General features: G+C 39.4%; 1 long non-coding RNA gene and 2 pseudogenes across 1 annotated transcript in view; all 3 read right to left on the bottom strand.

The window, feature by feature from the left end:
- Window positions 1-12920, bottom strand: part of LOC141584616 (uncharacterized) — a 572621-nt gene that overhangs the window by 490001 nt on the left and 69700 nt on the right. The window lies entirely within an intron of this gene.
- LOC104650164 (E3 ubiquitin-protein ligase RNF14 pseudogene) lies at window positions 4969-5623 on the bottom strand (annotated as a pseudogene).
- Window positions 5628-6640, bottom strand: LOC101040726 (ribonucleoside-diphosphate reductase large subunit pseudogene; annotated as a pseudogene).

The following is a 12920-nucleotide window of genomic DNA, read 5'->3' as shown; positions in this document are numbered from 1 at the left end:
AGAAGAAGAAAACCAGACCCCTATCTCTCACTATATACAAAACTCAAGCCAAAATAGATTAAAGACTTAAATCTAAAACTCAAACTATGAAACTACTAAAATAAAACATTGAGGAAACTCCCTAGGACATTGCAGTGGTCAAAAATTTGAGTAATACCCTACAAGCATAGGCAACCAAAGCACAAAGGACAAATGGGATCACAGCAAGTTAAAAAGCTTCTACATAGCAAAGGAAACAATCAACAAGGTGAAGTGATAACCCACAGAATGTGAGAAAATATTTTCAAACTACCCATATGACAAGAGATTAATAACCAGATGATATAAGAAGTTGAAACAACTTTATAGGAAAAAACCTTGTAATTGGATTTTAAAAATAGGCAGAATATCTGATACATGAATGGCAGATATAAAAATGTGCTCAACATCATTGATCATCAGAGAAATGCAAATCAAAACAGAGATATTATCTCCCTTAATGTATACTTTCTGTACATTGTGAAAAAGTAGAGAAAGAGACTGTATTTCCCCAATGACTTTTATCCAAAAATCAGGCAATAAAAAATGCTGGCAAGAATGCAGAGAAAAGGAAACCCTCCTGCTCTGTTGGTGGGAATGTAAACAAGTAAAGTCATTATAGCTGAAGTTTACTCAAAATAATGAAAAACAGAGCTACCATGTGATTCATCAGTCCTATTGCTAGGTACTCAAAATAAAGGAAATGAGTATATCAAAGAGATATCTGCATTTCCATGTTTATTGCAGCACTACTCCCAACCACCAAGATTTGGAAGCAATCCAGAGCTGTCCATCAACCAGTGAATGGATAAAGAAAATATGGTACATATACACAGTGGATGATTATATACACATTTCAGCCATAAAAAAGAATGAGATCCTGCCATGTGCAACAACATGGATGGAACTGGAAGTCATTATGTCAAGTAAAATAAGCCAGGCACAGAAGGACAAACTTCACATGTTCGCACTCATTTTGGAAGCTAAATTTAAAACAACTGGACCAATGAAGATAGAGAGAAGAATAATGGTAATCAGGGGCTGGGAAGGGTAGTGAGAGTGGGGGCAAGTGGAAATGGTTAATAGGTACAATAAATAGAACGAATAAGATCTAGTATCTGGTACCACAGCAGGGTGATTATAGTCAATAATAATGTAATTGTACATTTAAAAATGACTAAAAGAGTATAATTGGATTGTTTGTAACACAACGGATAAATGCTTGATATGACGAATACCACAATTACCCTGATGTGATTATTACACATTGCATACCTGTATCAAAATATCTCATGTATCCCATAAATATACATACCTACTGTGCACTCACAAAAATTAAAAATTAAAAAAACTGCTCTGTTATAAACATTGTCAGTAGAATAAAAATAGAAGCCTAAAACCAAGAGGAAGTATTTGCAAATGACATATCTCATGAAAGACTCTTACCAAAAATCTTTCATCCAAACACATAAAACTCAACAATAAGAAAAGAAATATTTAAAATGAGCCAAAGACCTTAACAGACACATCACAAATGAAGATATACAGGGAGCAAATAAGCAATGTCATCATCAAGGAAATGTATTAAAACAAATAAGATAGCACTACACACCTATTAGAATGGCCAAAATCCAGAACACCAAATGCTGGAGAGGATGTAGAGCCATGGAAACTCTCATTCGTTGTTGGTGGCAATGCAAAATAATACAGCCTCTTTAGAAGACAGTTTGTCAGTTTCCTACAAGCTAAATAAACTCTTACTATATAATCCAGCAATTGCCCTCCTTGGTATCTATTCAAAGGAGCTGAAAACTTACTTCCACACAAAAACCTATACATGGATGTTTATTGCAGCTTTATTCATAATTGCCAAAACTTGGAAGCAACCAAGATGTCCTTCAGTAGGTGAATGGATAAATGATGGTATGCCCGGACACAATGAAATGCTATTTAACATCAAAAAGAAATAAATTATCAGGCCAGGAAAAGACATGGGGGAAATACAAACACATATTACTAAGCGAAAGAAGCCAACCTGAAAAAGCTACATACTGTATGTTTCCAACAATATGACATTCTGGAAAAAGTAAAACTATGAAGATAGTAAAAAGATCAGTGGTTTCCAAGAGTCAGGGGGTTAGTACAGTGTCATACTATAGTATCATACTCTGTATGGTGAGTATGTATCATTATAAGTTTGTCCAAGCTCATAGGATGAACATAGGACATAGGATAACATGAAGAGTAAACCCTAATTTAAACTATGGATTTTGGGTGATGATGATGTGTCAGTGCAACCTCATCAATTGCAGCAAATGTGCCACTCAGTGGAGGATATCAGTAACGGAGAAGCCACACAAGTGCAGAGATAGAAGAAATATGAAATATCTCTATACCTTCTGCTCAGTTTTGCTGTGAATCTAAAACTGCTGTAAAAAATAGTCAATTTCTTAAAAAGAAAATAAGTACTAATGCTATAATGCATATGAATCTTGAAATATTATGCCAAGTAAAAAGTTAATCACAAAATATCATACATTATGTGATTTCATTTATTCAAAATGTCCTGAAATGGCAAATCTATAGAGACATATTTAGATTAGTGGCTGCCATAGCCTGGGGTTAACGAGTAAGGAAAAGAGAAAGCTAATGGCTAAGGGGTTTGGTGAGGAAGGAAGATTAAAATGCCAGAAATTAGTGTTGATGGTTGCAAAGCACTGTGAATATACTAAGAAGCACTTAACTGTACGGTCTAAAAGGGTAGGTTTTATAAGATGTAAGTTGTATGTCGATGAAGCTGTATTTTTAAAAAGATAAGCTCTAAAAGTATCTTCAGCAAGGATAGTTCTATTAAGTGTATAGTCAACAATAAGCAACACTTAAGTATGATGTTTAGGTAACTTTTTCAATCCATGGGCTGCACCCATTTCTTTTTTTAAACGACTTTATTGGGGATTATTAGCATACAAGAAATTGTACATAGTTAATGTACATGACTTGATGAGTTTAGAGATAAGTGTATAATCATGAAAGCATCATCACAACCAAGGCTATAAACTTATCACTTCTCAACATTTCCCCCTGCCATCTTTATTATTTTTATTTTTATTCATTTATAAGCTCTTTCTTTTGTAGTAAGAGAACTTACTTAAAAAAATTTTAAGTATACTATACATTATTGTTAACTATGGGCCCTGTGTTGTTGTACAGTAGGACTCCAGAACTTACTTATTTTGCATAACTAAAATTTTGTACTCTTTGAATGACAGCTCTTCCTTTCCCTCCCCTCAGGCTCAGATGACCATTATTCTACTGTCTGGTTCTATGAGTTTGACTATTTTACATTCCTCATAGAGGTGGTTTTATGCAGTATTTGCCCTCCTGTGCCTGCTTATTTTGCTTAGCAAAATGTCTTTTAGATCCATTCATGTTATCACAATGGCAAAATTTCCTTCATGTGTAATCATGTTCCATTATATGGATATACCATATTTTCTTTATCCATCCGTTTGTCTATAGGGTATTTCCATATCTTGGCTATTGTGAGTAATGCTGCAATGAGCATGACAGTGCAGATATATTTTTGAGATCCAGATTTCTATTTATTTGAATAAATATTCAGAAGTGGGAATGCTGAATCATGGTAATTATGTGTTTAATTTTGTAGGAAACTTCATATTGTTTTCATTAGTGGCTGTACCAACTTATTACATTAATAACACATTACTACATTCCCACCAGCAGTGTACGGGGTTCCCTTTTCCCCACATCCTTGACAAAACTTGCTATCTTTTGAGTTTTTTTAAATAAGAGCCTTTTTAACTGGTTTGAGGTGATATATTATTGTTTTGATTTGTATTTCTCTGACGATTAGTGATGTTGAGTAACTTTGCATATACTTGTTGGCTATTTATAGGTCTTCTTCGGTAAAATGTCCACTTGAGTACTTTGTCCATTTTCCAATCAAATTATTTGTTTGTTTGTTTTCTATTGAGTTGTGTTTCTTACATATTTTGGATATTAGCCTTTTATCAAATGGATGGTTTGCAAATACTTTCTCCTATTCAGTAAGTTGTCTTTTCTTTTTATTGAGTGTTTTCTTCGCTGTGAACAAGCTTCTTAGTTTGATGTAATTCCACTTGTCCATGTTTGCTTTTGCTACCTATGCTTTTGATGTCATATCCAAGAAATCATTGTCAACTTTAATGTCTGGAAGCTTTTACTTTGTTTTCCTCTAAGAGTTTTGCTTCAGGTTTTGCACTTAAGCCTTTAAATCATTTTGTGTTGATTTTAGTATATGGTATTATATAAGAATCCAAAGCCATTTTTTTTCCTGTGGGTATCCAGTTTTCTCAATACCATTTATTGAAGAGACTCTTTTCTTCATTATGTATTCTTGATACCATCACAAAAGATGAGTTGACTGTATGTGTATGGTTTTGTTTCTGGGCCTCTATTCTGTTTCATTTGTCCATATGGCTGCATTTAAATAAGTATCATAGTGTATTTAATTCTGTAGCTTATTATATATTATAAAATCAGAGCGTATGAACAGCTTTGTTCTTTATTCTCAAAATCACACTGTCTACTCAGGGTCTTTTGTGGTTCCAAATAAACTCGATCTCCTGACCTCATGATCAGCCCCTCTCAGCCTCCCAAAGTGTTGGGATTACAGGAGTGAGCCACTGCACCTGGCCATTATATTTAATATTCTATTGTTCCATTTTCTGAACCTTTGGCTTGTAATTTTTCTCAACTTACATTACATTAAAAAATTATTAATGCGCTTTCATCAATAGTACCACATGAAAATATAAACCTTGTTCTTCCATATCTTCTACACAGGAGGAGTGAATGAATAGTGCCATAAATATCCTGCAAGGTGATTTTGTGGACTTGACAAAAGATTAGAGAAAACTAATCCACTTCGATACCTTGAGCAGTCATTAATTAGTCTTCAATCTAATCTTCCCAAATAGCTCCATTAACATCCACAGCATGAAATGGCCAGTTAAAACATGGTAGCCAGGCGCGGTGGCTCACACCTGTAATCCCAGCACTTTGGGAGGCCGAGGCGGGTGGATCACGAGGTCAAGAGATCGAGACCATCCTGGTCAACATGGTGAAACCCCGTCTCTACTAAAAATACAAAACATTAGCTGGGCATGGTGGCACATGCCTGTAATCCCGGCTACTCAGGAGGCTGAGGTAGGAGAATTGCCTGAACCCAGGAGGCGGAGGTTGTGGTGAGCCGAGATCACGCCATCGCACTCCAGCCTGGGTAACAAGAGTGAAACTCCGTCTCAAAAAAAAAAAAAAAGAAAAAACCATGGTAAAGCAGGATCATTGAAATGTTTGTAAGAGTCTGTTCTAGAGAGGGAACCCATACAAATCCAACAGAAATACTGCATACAGAAGTGCATGTCATTTTGTTACATCCATCTAATTTCTCTATGGGAGTTCCACAATATGGGCAGCTCTTTGAGTTCTTATCTATCCCCTCCTTACTTTCCCTATCTTCCAGTGCCTTCTGAATCACCCTCTTATGATACCTCTATTACAAAAACCTTTTATTGGCCTCATTTGCTTTCAGGGATTTATTTCATAAGTCATTTCATGAAGAGATCTAGAATCCAAAGAGCAAAAAAGATCTCTGGCATGCTGTTCTTTCTTTCCTATATTCTTCTTTAAATCAAACAATTCAAAGATGTCTAAATGTCAAGGCTCCAGGTAAATAGCAAATGCTCCAGGACCCTTGTTCCCACCTCGATCCAGATATCAAGCTGTGTTGTTATATACTCTCAGCATCAGTGCAAGGCCATTGGAATTGCCCTTAGACCCATCAATGTAGCTGCCAGTAGCCCAAATACAACTCAAAGCAACACCAATTCCTCCAGCAGATTTAGAAATCAACGCACATTGCTTTAGAGTGTCATAAATGCCTTCAATGCTGTCGTCTTTCATGCTCAGAAGAAAACAGCTAGAAAGTTGTGGGTGGTTGGTACCAGCACTGAAGAAAGTTGGTGAAGCATGAGTAAACCACCTCTCAGGAAGAAGACTGTCTGCTGTTTCAATTGCTACATCAATATCTTCTTTGTTGATCCCAACAGATACTCTCATCAACATATACTGTGGTATTTCAGCCACTTTTCCATTGATCTTCAACAAATAAGACAACTGTAGCATCTTAAAACCAAAGTAATTGTAAGAGAAATCTTAGCCACAGATAATAGCAGAATTCAAGTGATCTTTATTGGCCAAAACAATATCCAGTGCTGACTTGGCCACCATGGGAGAGCGTTTGTCATGATGTGGACTTACGCAGTTATAGAGGTCTTCCATCACATCACTGAACACTTCATTTGTTTCTTTGTGCAAGTTAGAGACAGCAGTCCTAGCTGCCAGGATAGCATAGACAGGGTGCTTAGTAGTCAAGGCTGCCGCCAAAAATATCTAGTTCCATCATAGTGACCCCACTGTACAAGCATTGGATTACTTTCATGGTGATCTGAGCGGGATCAACAAAATCCACAATGAGGCCATAACAAAGCTTCTGGATTCGAGATTTAATTTTGTCAAATATGACTCGCTTTTGGTGGCCATCTTGCTTGATCACACACATCTTAGCTGGTGGCTGAGGCTCTGAAGGAACCGAGATGGGGCTGCAGCTCTAAAGCAGTAGGATCAAGAAGGTGACAGAGTGGGAAAGGTTGGGTTCCAGATGCTGCACAGGAGCAGGAACTGGAGTTGGGACCAGAGAGCACTTTCTTAACCAGAGCAGAAGCGTGACGATCCAAATAAAAAAAATACATTAAGTTTTCTCACACATACTTCTAAAAATATATTGGAGAGTATCTTCACTGCCCTGGGTTTGGCAAATATTTCTTAAGCAGAACACAAAAAATAACTAATAAAAGTGAACACACTACATTATATTAAAATTAAGAATTTCTGTTTGTCAAAAAATATAATCTAAAGAGGCCATTAAGATGGGAGAAAATATTTGTAATATATATAAATGACTAAAACCCAGATATTTTAAAATGTACAAATCAATGTTTTTTAAAAAAGAACACATTCTAATAGAAAAATGCACAAAGACGTGAAAAAGTACTTCACAGAAGGGATATCCAGATGGCCATTAAACTTATGAAAATGTGTGTGACATCTGTAGTCATCAGAGAAATCATGCCTATTAAAGCCACAATGAGATACCACTTCACACCTGCCAGAAGAGCTGAAATGAAAAAGATGGAAAAAAACAAGTGTTGGCAAAGTGGGTTAGGAAGTAAACCAGGAGGCATTGCTACTGAGTATTAGCTGACACAATTATTTTAGAAACTAGTTTGGCATGATGAACTAAAGCTGAACACAGGCATAATTTATGACCCAGTAGCTCACACCAATGCACGGATACATGTGTATATCAATAGACAAGTATAAGAATGTTCATGGCACCATTATTCATAATAGCCAGAACCTGGAAACAAATGTCTGTCAACAGAAAAATGGATACAAACACTATGCCATATTCATAAAGAGGCACATTAAATAGCAAAGAGAATGAACAAATGATCGTTAAACTCAAAAAATATGGAGGATATATGATGATATGATAAACATGATAGTGAGTGGTTTTTTAAAGCAGGAACAAAGGTTTTTCTACTGTGGGGTTCAACTTATGTAAAGTTCAATATTATGCAAAACTAATCAATGATGTTATAAGTCAGATTGTGGTTATCTTTTTTCAGGTTCTAGTGACTGGGGTGCTTGTATAGTCTATTTCTTAGTCCAGAGACTGACTATACAGGTGTATTCACTTTGCAAAAAAACAGCAAGTTGTAAATTTATAATTTGTACACATTTATTTATGACGGCTATGCCTCAATAAAATACTTTTTAATAAAAGGTTTTTAGACATTATTTGCAGCAACAATTTCACTGCCTTAGGCACCATGCCAAAGAGTTGTGTATGTATGAATTACATTTCCTTTTAGTGGCACAAAAACTATTAAAATCAATATTTTTATATTACACCTTTAAGAATTAAGAGGTAAAATTACACAGTGATTTATTCAGCAGTACAAATAGAAACAATAATAAGTGTTTATTGATCTTGAAATTATGGAGGCCTGAGAATTTAAATCAGTTTCAGTATGCTGAAGCAATTCATTTGTTCAAATCACCTTGGCATTTACTGTTAGCTGGAATTTGATTAATTAGGGGTATATGTCATCATCTTGCAGTGTGAAAGCATCTCCCAAGTCTCTTTTCTTTTCCTTTGGTGTATTTGCCCTGGGGTGTTCTGGGACTGTCCTTAACATTATAAGCTCACTTGGAAAGGCAGATAATGCTTAATCTAGCCAAGTGGATTATGGCTCCATTAAAACTATCAGAAGGATAAGCAGAATTAAGTAATAAGAATCTATCTAGGCCAAGAAATAAAATCCACTGTATGCTGTGGAAATCTTCTCCAGAAGAAAGGTGCTTCTTTCTCACCTCCAATCCACAACGAACTTAATCCCTAAGACTTCAAGGTCTAGTACAAAATATTTTGTTAGGTTTTCTGGGTTTCAGTGATTTTACTCAGTAATTAGATTTAAGTTCAAATAGACATTGGTTAGCCTGGAAAAATCAAAGAAGGCACTACAAGGCATAAAGCAACATGGAACTGTATGCCTCAGAGTAGGAGTGGTTGTTAGTTAAGGAAAAAAAAATGGGTATACCTTGGAATTGTATAAATTTTTTGAAACTCAAATATGTAAGTGATGGTTCAGGCCAGTTAACCCTGACATGCTAAACATTTCTTAGTCCAACTCATCATCTTGTTCCATCAAAATGGGCACTGATGTTATCAACAATCTTGCTATTTCACATACAGCCTCAAAGAGTTCAAGCTTCTTTCTGGGTTTCATACTTCAGAGGGCTTCACAAATTCCTCTCTCTCATGCACACACACACACACACACACACACACACACACACACCCCTATTAAAAAGCACACATATGCCTCTACCGATTAAGACCCTGTCCTTGACACTGATATTGTGTCACTGGAACTCTGTACTGTTGAGTCCCTAGGCAACTGATATTCCACACCTCTTGACCTACAGACTCAACTGTGCCCTTACAGAGTGAATGTATGAGGACTCTGCTAATTCCAGTATCAGAGTCAGAAGCTGCCTCCCAGTTGCTGTAGGTTGAATGTGTTCCTCCAAAGTTCATGTATTGGAAACAATCCCCAAAGCAAAAGTATTGGGAAATAGGGCTCTTTGGAATGTGAATTGATTAGTGCCACTATAAAAAGGACTTGAAGAAGTGGGTTCACTTTCTTCTGCTCATCTGTCATGTGGGGACACAGCAAGAAAGTCCTAACAAGATGCTAGCATGTTGATCTTAGACTTCCCAGGCTCCAGAACTGTGAGAGTATAAATTTCTCTTCTTCATTAAATAAAGTACCCTGTATGTAATATTCTGTTGTAGCATCACAAAACAAAGACACCAGTGCAGTCAGGAATTTAGTGGCAGAAATACTTAGATAACAGACAAATTAATTTACTTGCTAAAATATTCTCAGCATAAATGCAATAGATTCCTGCACAAAACATTATTTCCCAGTAAATTTTTCTTTTTTTTTTTTTTTTTTTTTATTGGAGGAAGGAGTTTATTCAGCCGGGAGCCAGGTGGCATATTTGCCCAATATCCAAGCTCGCCTAACAAAAGAAGGTTCCTTCTTTATATAGGCTTATACTTCAGATGTTGCCCGTGGAAGAATCTTAGGTTCATAGCTTAACATATGAAAAGGGTCTCAGTTTACAGTCTTAGGAAAAGGGAAGATTGTAGTCTTAGGAATTACATATGAAAAAGGGGTTTCAGTTTACAGTCTGAGGAATGAGAAGCATTTCAGTTTACCATCTTAGGAATGAAAAGGAAAAAAGGGAAGTTGATCTGAGACGCCTGAGTCTCCCTCTTCACTCCCCACTTTGAGACCCTCACCACCTTATGATATTAGTGAGAGGTCTCACTTCCATTCTCACTCTCCAGATTTTCTGAAGAAACACACTGATAATGCTGCATATAATACACTTGTGATGTCACTTTTTGGCTAACTACAGTAGGGATGAATCCCCTAATCATCTGAAGGAACGGGGGAGTAGACAAGGGAGCAGCAAAAAAACACCTATTATTATTAGAACACTCCATCTCATGGAGTACATATCTTATACTGAGTACCATTATAGAAACAGGGTCCCGTCTGTGTCTCCTTACATTTATAAGAACTTCAGGACAAAAGAGTAACTTTTCTGTCCTACCTGGTGTACATACTGAGGGCATTCTTCAAAATTAATGTTCCTACTGTGCAAGTCCAAATATTAAGAACAAGTCCAACAGTGAATCTCCCCACGCTTCGGCCGTGCGTGGACCAGCCGGCTTCCGATGTGGCTGGAGCAAGGCTTGTTGTCCTTCTGAAAGTCATTCTGCAGTCCTGGCCTTGGTCTAAGTCCCAGCTGCTGCTGGTTTTTACACGGCTGTGGTGGGTTCAGGCTGGGATTCCCACGACCTTCACAGCTGTGGGATTGGTCAGGCTCAGGTCTGAGGTCCTTTCCATTGTGGCTTTAGAGGGGCTGGACTCCCGTCCTTTATCCACACAGGATCATCTGGCATGTTTTCCGGACTAAATCTGCGACAAATGCTGGTCCACTCTCTGCTCCGATGTGCAGTGGCAGTCCAAACCTAGGGGTAAAATCTCGAAGCAGCACACAGGTTACTTGATGGGCTCTTTCAGTCCCATCCAGAGTATGTGCCCACCAGGACCAACAAATACTTATGTCTCCACACTTGGATATTTCAATAAAGTCTACCTGGAGATCTTCAAATGGAGCTGCTCCATAAGCTTGAATTCCAGGGGGAACAGTTGGACCCTGCCTTGCGTTGTGTTGCCAACGTGTAATGCATCGCTGTGCCACAGTTTTGGTCAAGGCTGCTAAGCGTGAGATGTAAAATTACCCGCCCAGCATCTTTTCAAGCGACTCTAGACCTAAATGAGTGATCTCACATGCGGCTTAAACAACTGCGGCCCCAGCCGCTGCGGTGCTGCTGTTCTTCCAACTGGCCATGGATCCATCCTTCCTTAATCAGTTGCCCCCCTTCTATCTGGGAAAGTCTCTTTCCTCCTTAGAGTAAGTAGGTATTAGATCAGAGATCTGGGGAATCGGCGGGGCTGTAACTGCTATTTGGTAGGGGGCAGATGCTGCCCTACCTACGAGCTGCTGAATCCGCTCGGGAATTTCCCAGGGCCACGGAGGTGCGGGCCCTCTGATGTCCTCGGCAATGCACGACCACCACTCTCCAGACCATTTGTAGGAGCTGCAAGATGTCATGCTGATTCTTTCTTTTCCCCCTGAAGTTAACAGGCCTCTCTTTTTGGACAATGCTCCAGGTACTTGGAGAATCGGGAAGGCATCGATGTTTACCAACTTATCTTTACTCGGTTCCAGGGCTTGAGTTAAACAATGAGTTCAGCCTTTTGAGCCAAGGTGCCCTGAGGCAGGGATTTGGCCTTGCTTACGGTGTCCAGAGTTACCACGGCGTAGCCTGCACATCTGTCCCCTCATGATTTGACACAGCTGCTCCTATCTCCATACAACTCCCAGTCTGCTACTGTCCATGGCTGATCCCAAGGATCAGGACTGCTGGAATAGACTGTGTCCAGGACTTCAACACAGTTGTGTTCAACAGGACCCTCTGACATTGGGAGCAAAGTGGCGGGGTTTAAGGTGTTGCAGACTTCAGTGGTGATGCGGGGGATTTTCACATAGCAGGCCCTAGTGTTTGGTCAGGCTAACATCTGATAACCAGCGGTGCCCTCTGGTATTCACTGGAGTCACTACTGCTTGAGGTGCCTTGATATTCAGGTTCTGTCTCAGAGTTCGCTTATCTGCTTCTTGTGCCAGCAGAGCAGTTGCTGCCAGGGCCCTTAAGCACGGGGCCATCCTTTGGAAACTCCCTCCAGCTGCCTGGAGAGGTAGCTACAGGCCTGGGCCAAGGTCCTGCTGTCTGAACTAGGACCCCAACGGCCACTTTTTCTCTTTCTGCCACATATCATGTGAAGGGCTTTGTTAAATCAGGCAGTCCCAAAGCTGGAGCTGACCTTAGTTTCATTTTCAGTTCCTGATAGGCCTGACGCTGCTGGGATCCCCATTCAAAGGGCTCCTTGTCTTCCCCTTTGTCACATCATAGAGTGGTTTGGCTAGTACCGCGAAGCTTGGAGTCCACAGTCTACAGAAGCTCACGGCTCCCAGGAACTCCCACACCTGCCTTCTAGTCTTGGGTTCCGGCAGGTTGCAAATTACTTGCTTCCTTTCTGTTCCTAGGCTGCGTTCCCCCTTCCAGATGTTAAACCCCTGATACTTCACTTGCTGTCGGTGAATCTGGGCTTTCTTTTTAGACACTTTATACCCACAGTCCTCCAGGTGCCGAAGTAAAACATCAGTTCCTTTTGTGCACCCGACTGCCGTGGGGTGTCCCAAAAATAGATCATCAGCATATTGAAGGAGGACGCAGCCTAAGACTTTAGCAGGAAACTTTTGGAGGTCACGGGCCAGGGCCTCCCTAAAGATGGTGGGAGAGTTCTTGAACCCTTGGGGGAGCCGGGTGCAGGTGTGCTGTGTGGTCCCACCTGTTTCTGGATTCTCCCATTGAAAGGCAAACAGCTTCTGACTCTCAAAAGCCAGTCTGATGCTAAAGAAAGCATCCTTTAAGTCCAAGCAGGTGAACCAACCATCCTCTGCTGGCAATAATCCCAGCAGCGTGTATGGATTAGGCACAGTTGGGTGCAAAGTCACTGGGGCCGGATTGACCAGGCGCAAGTCTTGTGCTGGCCTGTAGTCTTTGGTGCCTG

The sequence above is a fragment of the Saimiri boliviensis genome, chromosome 5, assembly GCF_048565385.1.
Source record: "Saimiri boliviensis isolate mSaiBol1 chromosome 5, mSaiBol1.pri, whole genome shotgun sequence".
NCBI lineage: Eukaryota > Metazoa > Chordata > Mammalia > Primates > Cebidae > Saimiri > Saimiri boliviensis.
The sequence above is the reverse complement of the archived record's forward strand: the minus strand, read 5'-3'. Positions and strand labels throughout refer to the sequence as shown.